The 12,642-nt window shown below is 43.2% G+C and overlaps 1 protein-coding gene across 3 annotated transcripts in view; it reads left to right on the top strand.

Moving 5' to 3' along the window:
* Positions 1–12,642, top strand: part of COL8A2 (collagen type VIII alpha 2 chain) — a 109,641-nt gene that overhangs the window by 41,355 nt on the left and 55,644 nt on the right. For 2 of the 3 annotated variants that reach the window (XM_035117430.2, XM_060275818.1), the window contains exon 1: positions 10,900–11,108. The exons of the other annotated variant lie outside the window; for it this stretch is intronic. The gene's annotated coding sequence lies outside the window, so the exon portion shown is untranslated. Of the gene's footprint in view, positions 1–10,899; positions 11,109–12,642 lie in introns of those variants that run through there. 3 annotated transcript variants of the gene reach the window in all.

The raw sequence follows: 12,642 nt of genomic DNA, 5'->3' as shown, positions 1-12,642 counted from the left end.
AGATAAAATAATGTGATCAAACCAACAATAGGAAAAAGAACCACAGATTGCTAATGAATAACTTTAATATCTCTTCCAGATGAATTACTCAGTGCTGGTAGCGATAATGGATCTCAAATAACTAGAGATGAGTAATTAATCTGAAAGCTTCTTTATCAGCAGGAACTGAAATGTGTAGTGGAATGCACTTTGCTGGGCAGCATCCAGCAGTTTATACATGTGACCAACATAGACTGTATTATTTTCTTTATTGGGATGCATTGCCATTTCTTGCTGTCACGATTTTTGGTATGAACTTTGTCTGCTGATGGGACGTGGGTGGCGCTGTGGGTTAAACCACAGAGCCTAGGGCTTGCCAGTCAGAAGCTCAGCGGTTCGAATCCCCGCGACGGGGTGAGCTCCCGTTGCTCGGTCCCAGCTCCTGCCAACCTAGCAGTTCGAAAGCACGTCAAAGTGCAAGTAGATAAATAGGTACCGCTACAGCGGGAAGGTAGGGACCCAGGTGGCGCTGTGGGTTAAATCACTGAGCCTAGGGCTTGCTGATCAGAAGGTTGGTGGTTCGAATCCCTGTGACGAGGTGAGCTCCCGTTGCATGCAAGTAGATAAATAGGAACCGCTACAGCGGGAAGGTAAACGGCGTTTCCATGTGCTGCTCTGGTTTGCCAGAAGGGGCTTTGTCATGCTGGCCACATGACCTGGAAGCTATACGCCGGCTCCCTCGGCGAATAATGCGAGATGAGCATGCAACCCCAGAGTCGGTCACGACTGGACCTAATGGTCAGGGGTCCCTTTACCTTACAGCGGGAAGGTAAACGGCGTTTCCGTGTGCTGCTCTGGTTCACCAGAAGCGGCTTTGTCATGCTGGCCACATGACCTGGAAGCTGTATGCCGGTTCCCTCGGCCAATAACGCAAGATGAGTTCCACAACCCCAGAGTCGGTCACAACTGGACCTAATGGTCAGTGGTCCCCTTTCCTTTACCTTGCCTGCTGATTATCGATACAAAGCTATTCTGGGCTTTACTTCTTTATTTTTAAGCCAGAGTTTTTTGTATGCTGCATTTTTGAGGGACAGCAGAATCCAGCATTGGGTGTAGAATTCTTAAGAATCTCAGCTTTGTTTTGTTTTCTTCTCTGTGTGTGTTTCTAGTCCTATGGCAGCAAAGATATCATGGAAAGGGTACAGGCAGTGCCTACTAAAATAGAAGGCAGAAGAGTGGGCGAATAAGACCTTCCAATGATTGGGGTGGGGCTTCATTGCATTGAATAACTTCTTGACCCTCCCCATGACAAGCACAACCAGAATAAATTATACAGATTTTTCTCAATTTGTATAATTTATACAGCTGGCAAAATCCATATTTTTCTTGGTGCAGAATTTTAATATATATATTTAAGCACAGAGTGCACACAGACCTGCCTTTTAGACTGTCCATGAAGCATAGCACTGTTCTTTTCAACACAGCAATGGTTATCTGAACCCCACCATCACTGTGGAAGCCAGATGGTGTAAAGGTCTAAGGACAGAGTATGGGGCCGTTCCCGTTGCATAGGGTTTATAGACTGATTGATGCAATGCTTCATTTATTTGACACCCCAAGTGGGAAAAAGTGGGGGTTCCTGTATTCATGGGTGTATGTGGATGGCGACTCCAAACTAGCAGTGAAGCCAAAGCTATCCAACACATGGGTCGGAAGACATTTTGCCATTGTCCAAGGCAAATAAACTTTTTCTTCCTATTCCCCCCCCCCCCAAAGAGCAAAGTTGGAGTTGCTTTAAGCAGACAGATGGCTCACAGATGCCATTATTGATGGCCTTGCATTATTAACCACAACCTATGCAGCTTGCAAACTGTAAAGGGATGGTGGTAGTGGGGGAGGTCTCTATAGCTTTGCCCAGATAATAAAACCAGTTGATAGTAATTAATGCATTTATATTGTAGAGCCAAGGGGGGAGGGAATATGAGCAAGTTGTGCTTAGCAACTACCGAGAACATGAAAGTCAGTCTGTAAAGAAATTAAAACCATTCCAGTGTCTCCTGTTCACCCCCGCTTACTCACCACTACAGTGAAAACCATTTCCTCTTAATGTATGACCTGACATGCACTAGAAACACATGGGGAAGAAACTGCGCAAACATTCTCCTCTGCTGTAACGTAAAAGAAGCTTGCTGCTTTTCAGATTACAATATTGCAGTGATATCACCAGGTAGTGTGTTAGCTAGGCACACACACACAACTTTATTTTTTAGGAGCAGGGGTGATTTGAACAATCCTGAAGCAAACTTTGGGAGGAAAATTCTCACTAAAATTCTCAAAAATTGAATTTATGTAATATGCCCTTCCCTCTGTAGCTTGTTTTTCTGCCTTTCAAAGTAGTTTTATTTCTATTTGTCTTAAGTAGTGGGAAATCCCCTCCTTTCCACTAGGAGTTCTCTGTCTACAATATTTGGTCCAAGTATTGGTTTGAGCTACGTTCTTGACCACTTGGAAGAAAACTGAGCATGGAAATTCCCAACAGAACTAGAACTGTTGATAACTTCTTAGATAACTTCATAGACTTTCTTTTTGACCCCACTGTTTTCAGTTTCCCCACCCAAGGAAAACACATGCATGTTATTATTTTAGTCTACAAAAGCTAATGCCATCATAAAGTTGTTAGTCCCTAACATGCCATGTGTCCTTGTTTCTCACTATTATGACAATCAAGCACAATTAATGATGTTATCTGTTCATAACCTTTGTGTAGTTCTTATGGAACTATAATAATCAAAGCTAAAGACTGAACTAAACACTCCTCTCACTCTCCCACTTCCCTTCCATCTTCCTCTCTCTTTATACTAGAAGGCAACAAAGCTGAAAGGTAGAAGATTCAGGACAGACAAAAGGAAGTATTTCTTCACATAGAGTACAGTTGGAATTAGTTACTAGAAGATGTAGGGATGGCCACCAACTTTGATATCTTTAAAAGGGGAATAAACAAATTCATGGAGGATTGTTACTCAGTTCTTACTAGCCCTTATGGTGATGTGCTACGCCCCCTGCCAGAAGCAGTGTGCCTCTGTATACCAGTTGTTGGGACCTATAAACGGGGAGACTCAAGGTTGTTGTACTCAGGTTTGTAGGCATCTGCTTTGCCACTGTGAGAACAGGACTAGATGGATCTTTGGCCTGATCCAGCAGGGTGCATACGTTCATTCTTTATAGTCAGTCTCTGGGTTGTACTATGCCAAGTGCTACTCATAGTAGACCCATTAAAATTAATGGGCTTAAGTTAATAATGTTCCTTAATGTCCTTGGATTTACTCTTAGGAGGTCTAGCATTGGCTGCAACCTGCTGTCTCTGCCTCCCATAGGAACTGACTGGCTGATTGACTTATGAGAAAACTTGCTAAGAAGGAAAGTCCTGGAATGGGGGTAACAGAAGTTGTTTGTTCTTCTAAAGCTCCTCTAAGAGTGTTTTCACATAGGAGGTTTCAGTTGGCTTTCCCTAAATTAGCGCATAACGTGAATGTATAACCTACATGGGTGGGAACTTGTATTTCATTTTTTTATTCTATCCAGCATTAACATGGTTCACACAAAGCACAAATGGCATGAGGCATGCTCCTAAGTGCTTTTAAGTGTCTTGCGTGGAAATAGCAAAAAAGAACCAGCTCTTGCAAGACACTCAAATGCTTGTGGTTTTGAAGGAATATATAATGTTCATTCCTACAAGATTGGTCATGGGTTACTCATATTGTTTGGAATTGCTGGTCAGGAGTCATATGGCAACTTGATCTAAAGAAGATTGTTGCATGCTCCATCTAACAGAAATTATCAGTTCTGTGGGCGAAGATTGTGGCATTCGGTTGTTTTGTATGCTGCCTAGTGCAACGTTGACTTAAAATAAAATGAATTGTATGCTGCAGAGCTGTAGCATAGCAACTTAAGGGCCAAGACAGGTGCAGTGGCGCTAGAACCATGTGTCTCAGGTCACTGCAGAATCCCTATAAGCAGGGTGAGGGCTCAGGTGTTTAAAAGCACAATATGGACAACAGAGGGGTGGGGCTATGTCAGCCAAACCCTTTCCTTGTCTATGTTTGAAAGCTGTTTTTCTTCAGTGGGGCTCCATGCGGAGAAGCAATTTCCACTGGAAGAAAATTTGCTTTTTAATTATTATTATTATTTTTAAAAAGAAGTTTCAGTGAGAAACTAATAGGACTTCCCTCTTAGAGGACTGGCTCTATCATTAGGCGGAATGAGACAGTTGCCTTAGGCAGCCGGTTTTGGGTATCACAGGGGTGGCCATGTGTCATAGGACAGTCCTCTATTTGAAGGCTGCCCTGTCCAAGTCTGGTTTAAAGAAAAGGAACTATAAAAAGTGAGAGCAGGAGCTTTAAAGTTGCCCATCAACAGTTTGTCTTCTTCTTTTTCTTTTTTTGGAAATGCATAACTTGCTCCCTTAGGTGTGCTGGCCTACATTCCTCTCCCCATTTTATCCTCACCCTGTGATGTAGTTTCAGCTGAGAGTTGAACCCAGCAGGCTTCATAACCGACTGGGGATTTTAATACAGGTCTCTGCAGCCCCATTCTAACCACTTTTCTGCACTGACCTTACATCTCAAGACTGCTATAGCAATGATTAGTATGTGGAGTGTTTTGCACATTTTGAGCTAGGCCGTGTAAATGTTAAGTTGTTGTCATTACTAGCAAAGCATCCATAATTACAGTGGCAGGTGTATGGAGGGGGGAGTGTCTCCACTGCAGCAATATGCGATAGGTATAACGTGCCTGCCTTAGTTTGGTTGTTGAAATTAAAGCTGGACTAACTAGAGTCAAGGGTGATATGTGGATTTTATCCAAATCTCAAAGTGTATGCCAGCCTTCACCAACCTGGTGCCCGCCAGATGTTTTGTGGACTACAACTCCCATCAGACCCAGACAGTGGGGGGCACCAGGTTGATGAGGGCTGGTTTAGGCTGTACTCCCCCCCCCCATAGGAATGAATGTCATTGTTTGCTCTGTCCCACAGAACCAGGTGTTTTCATAACCGTCTTCCGAAAGGTACACTGTAGCAGGTTAAACACAGAAGTATGGAGTGTAACCTCCATCTCTCTCACACACTGTGGTTACACCTTGAATGCCACAGTAACTCCAACTCAGCTAACCCGTGGGGTGTTTTCCTAGGTGGCTTTCAGCCAAATAAAACCTTGTTTTGAGATATTTCTAACTCCTTTTTAATCTGAGCCCTTGTGGCTGAGGTCCAATCCAACCCAGCATTTTGTTCCGCTTCTTCCTTGCTATTGTACCTCCTCCGTTTTCAGTCTGGAATCTGCAAACATTTTAGCTGCACGTCCCAAGCATAATGTTTGAAAGAATGTGTCCTTAACACCCACTCCAAAAACATTGTCCCTGGCCCAGAAACACAGACAGTGCATCCTAATGAGGTCCGGGGATAAACACAATTATGTTTATTTATAAAATATACTGTATCAAAGAGTGCTGGAAAATGCACCTGGAAGAGACAGAAGGGAGGCCAAACCACAACTGTCCAGCCATTCCTTGACTGAAACCATTGTGCTGCTCTTGTTGCTTCAACTTGTGGGTTTGGAACAGGCTAGGAAAACAGTCCTTAGCATGCAAGTCTTTGTTGCATTGTCACCTGCGGCTGCGAACAAAACTTGTATGTTTTGTCTATCTCTGCTGACTTTCAGATCTTGCCCTGCCGTTAAAGCTCCACCAAATTCAAGAATGTTTTCCACATTTGTCGCTGCACCTAGTATTTAGTAACTTAGAATTCGAACCTTGGAATAAAATAATCTAGTATTTTCCTCTTTATAATATAGATTGTGAGATAGAAGTTGGTGGCACTCTGTTGCAGTGGTAACGCTCCTACCTAGAAGGCCTGGGGGTTGTATATCCGTCCCATTGCAGTTGTACTGTGGGATGCTGCAAGGCACTATTTTATTCCCAGTGCTGGTCGCTATCTATATGAAGGCACTGGAAGCAGTCATTAGTAGATTTTGGATATTTCTTTGTTATATCGGAATCAAGAGAGGAAACTGTGAATGTCTTGAAACAGTGCTAGAATGCAGTAGTGGGCTGGATGAGTTCCAACAAACGGAATCCTGGTAGGATCCTTCAAACAGAGAACTGTTAACTTTTGTAGCTCCTTTGGTTAGAGCGTGGTGCTGATAACACTGAGGTCGCAGGTTCAATCCCCAAATGGGCCAGCTTCATATTCCTGCATTGCAGGGGGTTGGACTAGATGAACCTTGGGGGTCCCTTCCAACTCTACAATTCTATTATTATTTTCTGACAGCCCTTGAAATAAATGACTGTCCACTGCAAAGTAGGCCACTATGCAATGAAAGGCAGCAGAAAAATATTTTAATAAATTAACCAAGCAGCAATTACATTCCACAGATAAACTCAAGTTTCTGTCTCTCCCACAGCAGGCAAGTGAGGGTCTGTAGCTTAGTGGTATTGCACATCTTTGAATGCATAAGTTCCCTAGTTCAATCCCTGACATCTCCAGGCAGGCTTGGGAAACATTCCTGTCTGGAATTCTGAAGGGCAGCTGCCAGTCAGTGTAGGCATGACTGAGCTATATAAATGGACCAATGATAATGTCCCTATTTTCCAAGGTCCCTACACTCTGTAGCCTCCTAAAGCAGAGCTGTCACCTTCTCTATTTTCCTACAAATGGAAGAAATGATGCTGTTAGCTAAAATGACCTGGTTTCATTTTAAAAAAATCATTTTGGCCCATTGGCTGATTAAGACCAGGATCCAAGTGACAGCATCAATCCATGCTCTTATAGCATGCCTTTCAGACCCAAACCCCAAGGTCTGAGACGCTGAGCCGGCCAAGGGAGATGTACTGAATTGTTGTGGTTAGTAAATAGGCCTGCTGTCGGCAGACTGCACTGTGCATTGCCATAAATAGCTGAGTTTGCAATGCCACCTCTAGAAAGCTGGGTGTAAGCCAGGGGCTAGGATCCCTTTGGGGAAAGCTCAGGCAACAGAGTCCAGGAGAGACAATTGTAAATGGCCTACACTTCAGTATTCCAGAGTGCTGTGGTTAATTTATTTTATTTTATTTTATTAAAAAAATCAAGTCAGACATGCTGCAATCCTATTGAAGTCAGTGGGACTTACTTCCAAGTACGGTAATAGTGTTTTCAGTCTGGTTTGTAAGTTTTCCAATGTGCTGCTGTATGATGCCCAACTTCCTACCTTATGTGTAATTCCTGATGGCTAGCCGTCTTTGCATATGAGCCAGTGAACTCCTCTTTGCTGGGGACAGTTAAGATTTCCTTGTACCTCTTCCTGGCAAATGACTGTCTGTCTCCATTATGGCTTTGGATAATTTTGTGGACAGGCTATGCAAAAGCCTTTGACTGTGTCGACCACAGCAAACTATGGCAAGTTCTTAAAGAAATGGGAGAGCCTGATCACCTCATCTGTCTCCTGAGAAATCTCTATGTGGGACAAGAAGCTACAGTTAGAACTGGATATGGAAAAACTGATTGGTTCAAAATTGGGAAAGGAGTACGACAAGGTTGTATATTGTCTCCCTGCTTATTTAACTTATAAGCAGAATTCATCATGCGAAAGGCTGGACTAGATGAATCCCAAGACGGAATTAAGATTGCCGGAAGAAATATCAACAACCTCAGATATGCAGATGACACAACCTTGATGGCAGAAAGTGAGGAGGAATTAAAGAACCTTTTAATGAGGGTGAAAGAGGAGAGCGCAAAATATGGTCTGAAGTTCAGCATCAAAAAAACCTAAGATCATGGCCACTGGTCCCATCACCTCCTGGCAAATAGAAGGGGAAGAAATGGAGGCAGTGAGAGATTTTACTTTCTTGGGCTCCTTGATCACTGCAGATGGTGACAGCAGTCACGAAATTAAAAGACGCCTGCTTCTTGGGAGAAAAGCAATGACAAACCTAGACAGCGTCTTAAAAAGCAGAGACATCACCTTGCCTACAAAGGTCCATATAGTTAAAGCTATGGTTTTCCCAGTAGTGATGTATGGAAGTGAGAGCTGGACTGATCGCCGAAGAATTGATGCTTTTGAATTATGGTGCTGGAGGAGACTCTTGAGAGTCCCGTGGACTGCAAGAAGATCAAACCTATCCATTCTGAAGGAAATCAGCCCTGAGTGCTCACTGGAAGGACAGACCGTGAAGCTGAGGCTCCAATACTTTGGCCACCTCATGAGAAGAGAAGACTCCCTGGAAAAGACCCTGATATTGGGAAAGATGGAGGGCACTAGGAGAAGGGGACGACAGAGGACAAGATGGTTGGACAGTGTTCTCGAAGCTACAAACATGAGTTTGACCAAACTGCGGGAGGCAGTGGAAGACAGGAGTGCCTGGCGTGCTCTGGTCCATGGGGTCACGACTAAACAACACCAACAACATACTGCCTCCAGCACTAGAGGTAGAGCAGGTTTGTCCTGGACACACCCCAGTAGTATCAGGCAGCAGAGTCAGGTAGCTACTAATGGTCCAACATTGCTCTCTTGCTTCTGCCCCTCTCCTCAACTACAACCCCATTTCCTCCATCAGCAATGCTGCCATCACCTCTTCCCTCTTCTCTTTCCCAGCTGTGTGTGTGAAGGTCCCTCTTCTGCACCCAAAGAAAAGTCTTATATAGGATAGAGGGATTAGGTGGCAAGTGATTGCTGGGGCTGCCTGACACCCAGGGCAATCTGTAGGTTGTGGGTTCACAGGCTTGCCAGGGAGATGCCATGCATAAGGTCCATACAATACTGAAGCCAGCCCCGATTTGACCTGTAGAGGTGGAAGAGGGCAAAAGATCACAATAATTTCTAAGTGTGCATTAGACCCAAGACTTTTTGAAATTGTTAGTATTTCAGGACTGAATTTGAAGTGTTTTTATAATGTTTATTATTATTTTCTAATCCAAATTTTAAAGTGATTTGGGAGACAGTTGTGCTGTTGTGGAGAATACATTATGCAAACATAAATGGTCAATTGTTAGAGAGTGTTTGCCCAGTTGCTGAACCCTGGTTGTCCCTGCTGCTCTGCCAATATGTTTTGGGGAAACTGGGCACCACATACCACTTTTCAAATAATGACACTCGGGGTATGTATGCATTTTCTTTAAGCTTAATAAGAAAATATAATCTGCAATGTCCACATGGACTGATTAAATTTATATGCTGCCCCCCCCCCCAATAGTGCAGAATTGGCTTCACATTTTATGCTATATAATTATACATAATTCCAGGAAACATAATAAAATTTGAAAATGTCATAAAGCCCACCGTGCATCATAAAAATGACCCTCTCTATAACCACAAATGAAATTAATCAACACATGGCCTAAAGAAAGAGATATGGTTGAAATAATGCATTGGGTTCAGAAGTCTCAGCTTCTAGTAGCAGACCACCCAAATAGTGTGGGTATGGCCAAAATCTGCCCCACCCATTTTAAGAAGCTGATGGACGAGCAACCCGCATTGCTGCATATCACATGGTATCCACCTCCAGGTTCATTATATTAAATAGCATCTGTGGGGTGTGTGTGATGCAGAGCAGGACTATGTTATAGGAGAATGGGTTTTAACCCTTCATACCTGCTGTAAGGGGCAACTACAGCTGCTTTTTGAGATCAAAGGTTCCATTTGTCCTTAAACTTAAAATATACTTTGTATTCCTTATGATTAAATGTCTAGCTCGGTGTAAGAATGATCCATTTGTTTGAATCTCCCTAATGAAATAAGAATTCTCTCCGCAACAACATCTTATACCGGTAATGGCCAACAGTTTTCAAGCGGTTTTAAATTGCTATTGTTTTAAATTGCTGGCTTTTAATTGTTTCCTGCCCTAGAAACCCTTTTACAGTTGAAGAGCAGGAGAGAAATCCCTGTGCATAAAATACAATAAATGGACCTTGAAGCAGCCCAGGGGGCAGGGGGAAGGGGTGGTGGACAGAACAGCAGAGCCACAACCGCCGCCCTGCACCAGCCAGTGGGGCCATTTCCAGGTTGGGGCCCCTCTCAGAGGTGTACAGAAGCTTTGGATTCTGCAATTCCTTTGCACGCAGCATGGTTCCTGTTGGAACGGAGAACCCTCAGAACCTTTGCATTATCATTATAATCAGTTTCTTAACGCCTGAAAGTGTTGCTTCTCCGAGTGACTTCTCATTTCATCTTGATGTGCAACTGGTATGCTTTGAAACCTCAGTAAAGTTTCTAGAAGACTAAATTGGTTTGATTTACAGCTTTGATTATGTTCATATCGCTATACATCAATGCTAGAGTGGACAATGTGAAATATAATGAGGTGTTGGCCCAAGCAAGGTGGAGATTACTAGGCCTGGAATTCTCGAATAGGTAACAGATGAGCCCATGCCCATGGATAAATGGATAAACCCCATGGATAAATTAGTGATCCTGCCACTGGGAAAGAAAATGCAAATTGTCTCAGCAGTGTCTTGGAACAGCTAGAAGGGCTTTATAGTCTGGACTAGTTTGTGAAACCCAATGTCCTGAGTGTTGCATCCGGCCAATTAAAGGGCCAACCCCTTTTTATGCAACTGTTTTCTAGGCACTAATGCAGGCTTCCTCAGACTCGGCCCTCCAGGTGTTTTGAGACTACAGTTCCCATCATCCCTGACCACTGGTCCTGCTAGCTAGGGATCATGGGAGTTGTAGGCCAAAAACATCTGGAGGAAGCCTTCACTAAGGTTTCAAGCTGTAGGAACTGCCTTACGGGGAAGTTCCTGGTTCTCCAAGAAGCCTGCGGTCCAGTCATAGGAATCCAGTGCCAGAGATGTCTCCTCAGGGAAGTAGAGATGTGGGCTCTGGTGTCAGTGGAGTCACATGAGAAAGACCAAGGAATGAATCCATTTTCTTGGGGTTGCTGCCACAGAAGGACTGTGCACTTGAGGATTCCTGTTCTGCTCTGCTCCACCCTACTCCATAACTCTGTTTTAGGGCCCTATACCGACTACTGCTGATGGGAACATTGATGGTGGTAGCTTCTCAACCACCTTTCCTTTCAGGAGGCACAGCAGAAGGCTCTGCAGCAGATGGACCCCTCCGCCTAATCCTAATACCCTCCAGATCCACCAGCAGTGTTATTGGGTGAGTTGGATGGAATGGTAGAAGATTACAAATATACAAAAATTCCACCAAAAATGAATGGATGATTAAGGTATGACTTTTGCACAACTGCCCAAACTAAAGTCGTGGTGAAATATATATATAGAATGCAAACTTCCGTAAAACACCACAAGTTTTTAAAATAGAAAGTCAGTGCAAATGTTTACAATTGTTTTATAGTTGTCTAGTTTTTATTGTATAGCAGCTTTTTTCCTTGTGTGTGTGTTTTTAGCCAGAAGTTAATTACAAAAAGACAGTTTGTTTTTATTTTACAAAAGCAAGAAACTTGTTTTATGATTCATCTCCTCCAAGGAACTCAAGGTGGCATAAGTTCTTCTCCCCCTTCCCATCTTATCTTCACAACAACCCTATGAGGTAGGTTTAGACTAAGAGAGAGTGCACTAACAGAAGGTCACTCAGTGGGCTTCATAGCAGAGTGGGGATTTGAACCTTGGTCTCTCTTGTCCTAGTCTGATACTCTAACCACTATGCTTCACTGCCTCTTACAGATATCTAAGCCACTGGTATCATCACATGCTGTGGCATCAAGTTCCATTTGTTAAGCTCTTTCATAACAATGTGTAATTTTCTCACAGTTAGAACATACTCTATTTTGGGCCTGATCTGTTCAGTGCTATGCAGACTGAAACTAGTCCCTCTAACCATTTAGCCTTCCTTTCTCTTCCACTGCCACATCAAGCACCTACAGCTGGCTGGAGCAGCTTTAGCAGGATCAATTATCTTCTCCTAATGTGGAAAGTGAGTTTGACATTCAAGGAAGCTTAGCGTCAGGCCAGCCTTTGATTTTTCTCCTTCTCATGGTCAATTAACCTTTTGGAGCAATACCAGGCAACATTTGCTGCCTTGAATTCCACCCTTTTGCTAGAGACCTGGCAAGCTATTAACTCAGACCAGCAGCCATGGAGATGCATTGGGGAAACCTCACACTGAACAACACAGGCATCAGGTTTAACATTTATCCACTGTAGAGAGGGGAATCCCATTCTCTTTCCCACTGTCTTGTTCTTTGCAATGCAACCATCGGATCCACTAGTCAATGAAGCCCGCCACCTAGTGGTTTAATGTTTGGTGGGGGTGGAGGATTCCTTATTTAATATTTCTGTTTGGTTGCAAAATGAAACTTGGGAATTTATAACTATTTTTTCGGATCAAACAAATTGCAATTAATTTGTAATATTTGGCAGTCAGTCTGTCCAAACCTGTCACTTTTATCCTTTTGTATATTTTTATAACACTACTGTTGGCTTTTCCACATGCATTTTATCTTAAGAGGTAGACTTGGGTATCGATTGATTTTGATCTAAACATTTTTAATTGGGTTTTCAGCTAAGCACAAGTTATTTCCTCAATTAGTAAAGAAATACTTCTTTTCCAGGAAAAGTGCTAGTTTACAAAGAAAACATATGTAACACTTACCAAGAAAGCATTCAAGTGATAGCTTTGTCTCTTCTGGTTGGGTTATTTAGCCCACAGGTGGGGAATATTCTGGAGAAAA

This window comes from Zootoca vivipara, chromosome 6 (genome assembly GCF_963506605.1).
Source record: "Zootoca vivipara chromosome 6, rZooViv1.1, whole genome shotgun sequence".
Classification (NCBI taxonomy): Eukaryota; Metazoa; Chordata; class Lepidosauria; order Squamata; family Lacertidae; genus Zootoca; species Zootoca vivipara.
Note: the sequence above shows the minus strand (reverse complement) of the source record. Positions and strands in the feature narration are given on the sequence as shown.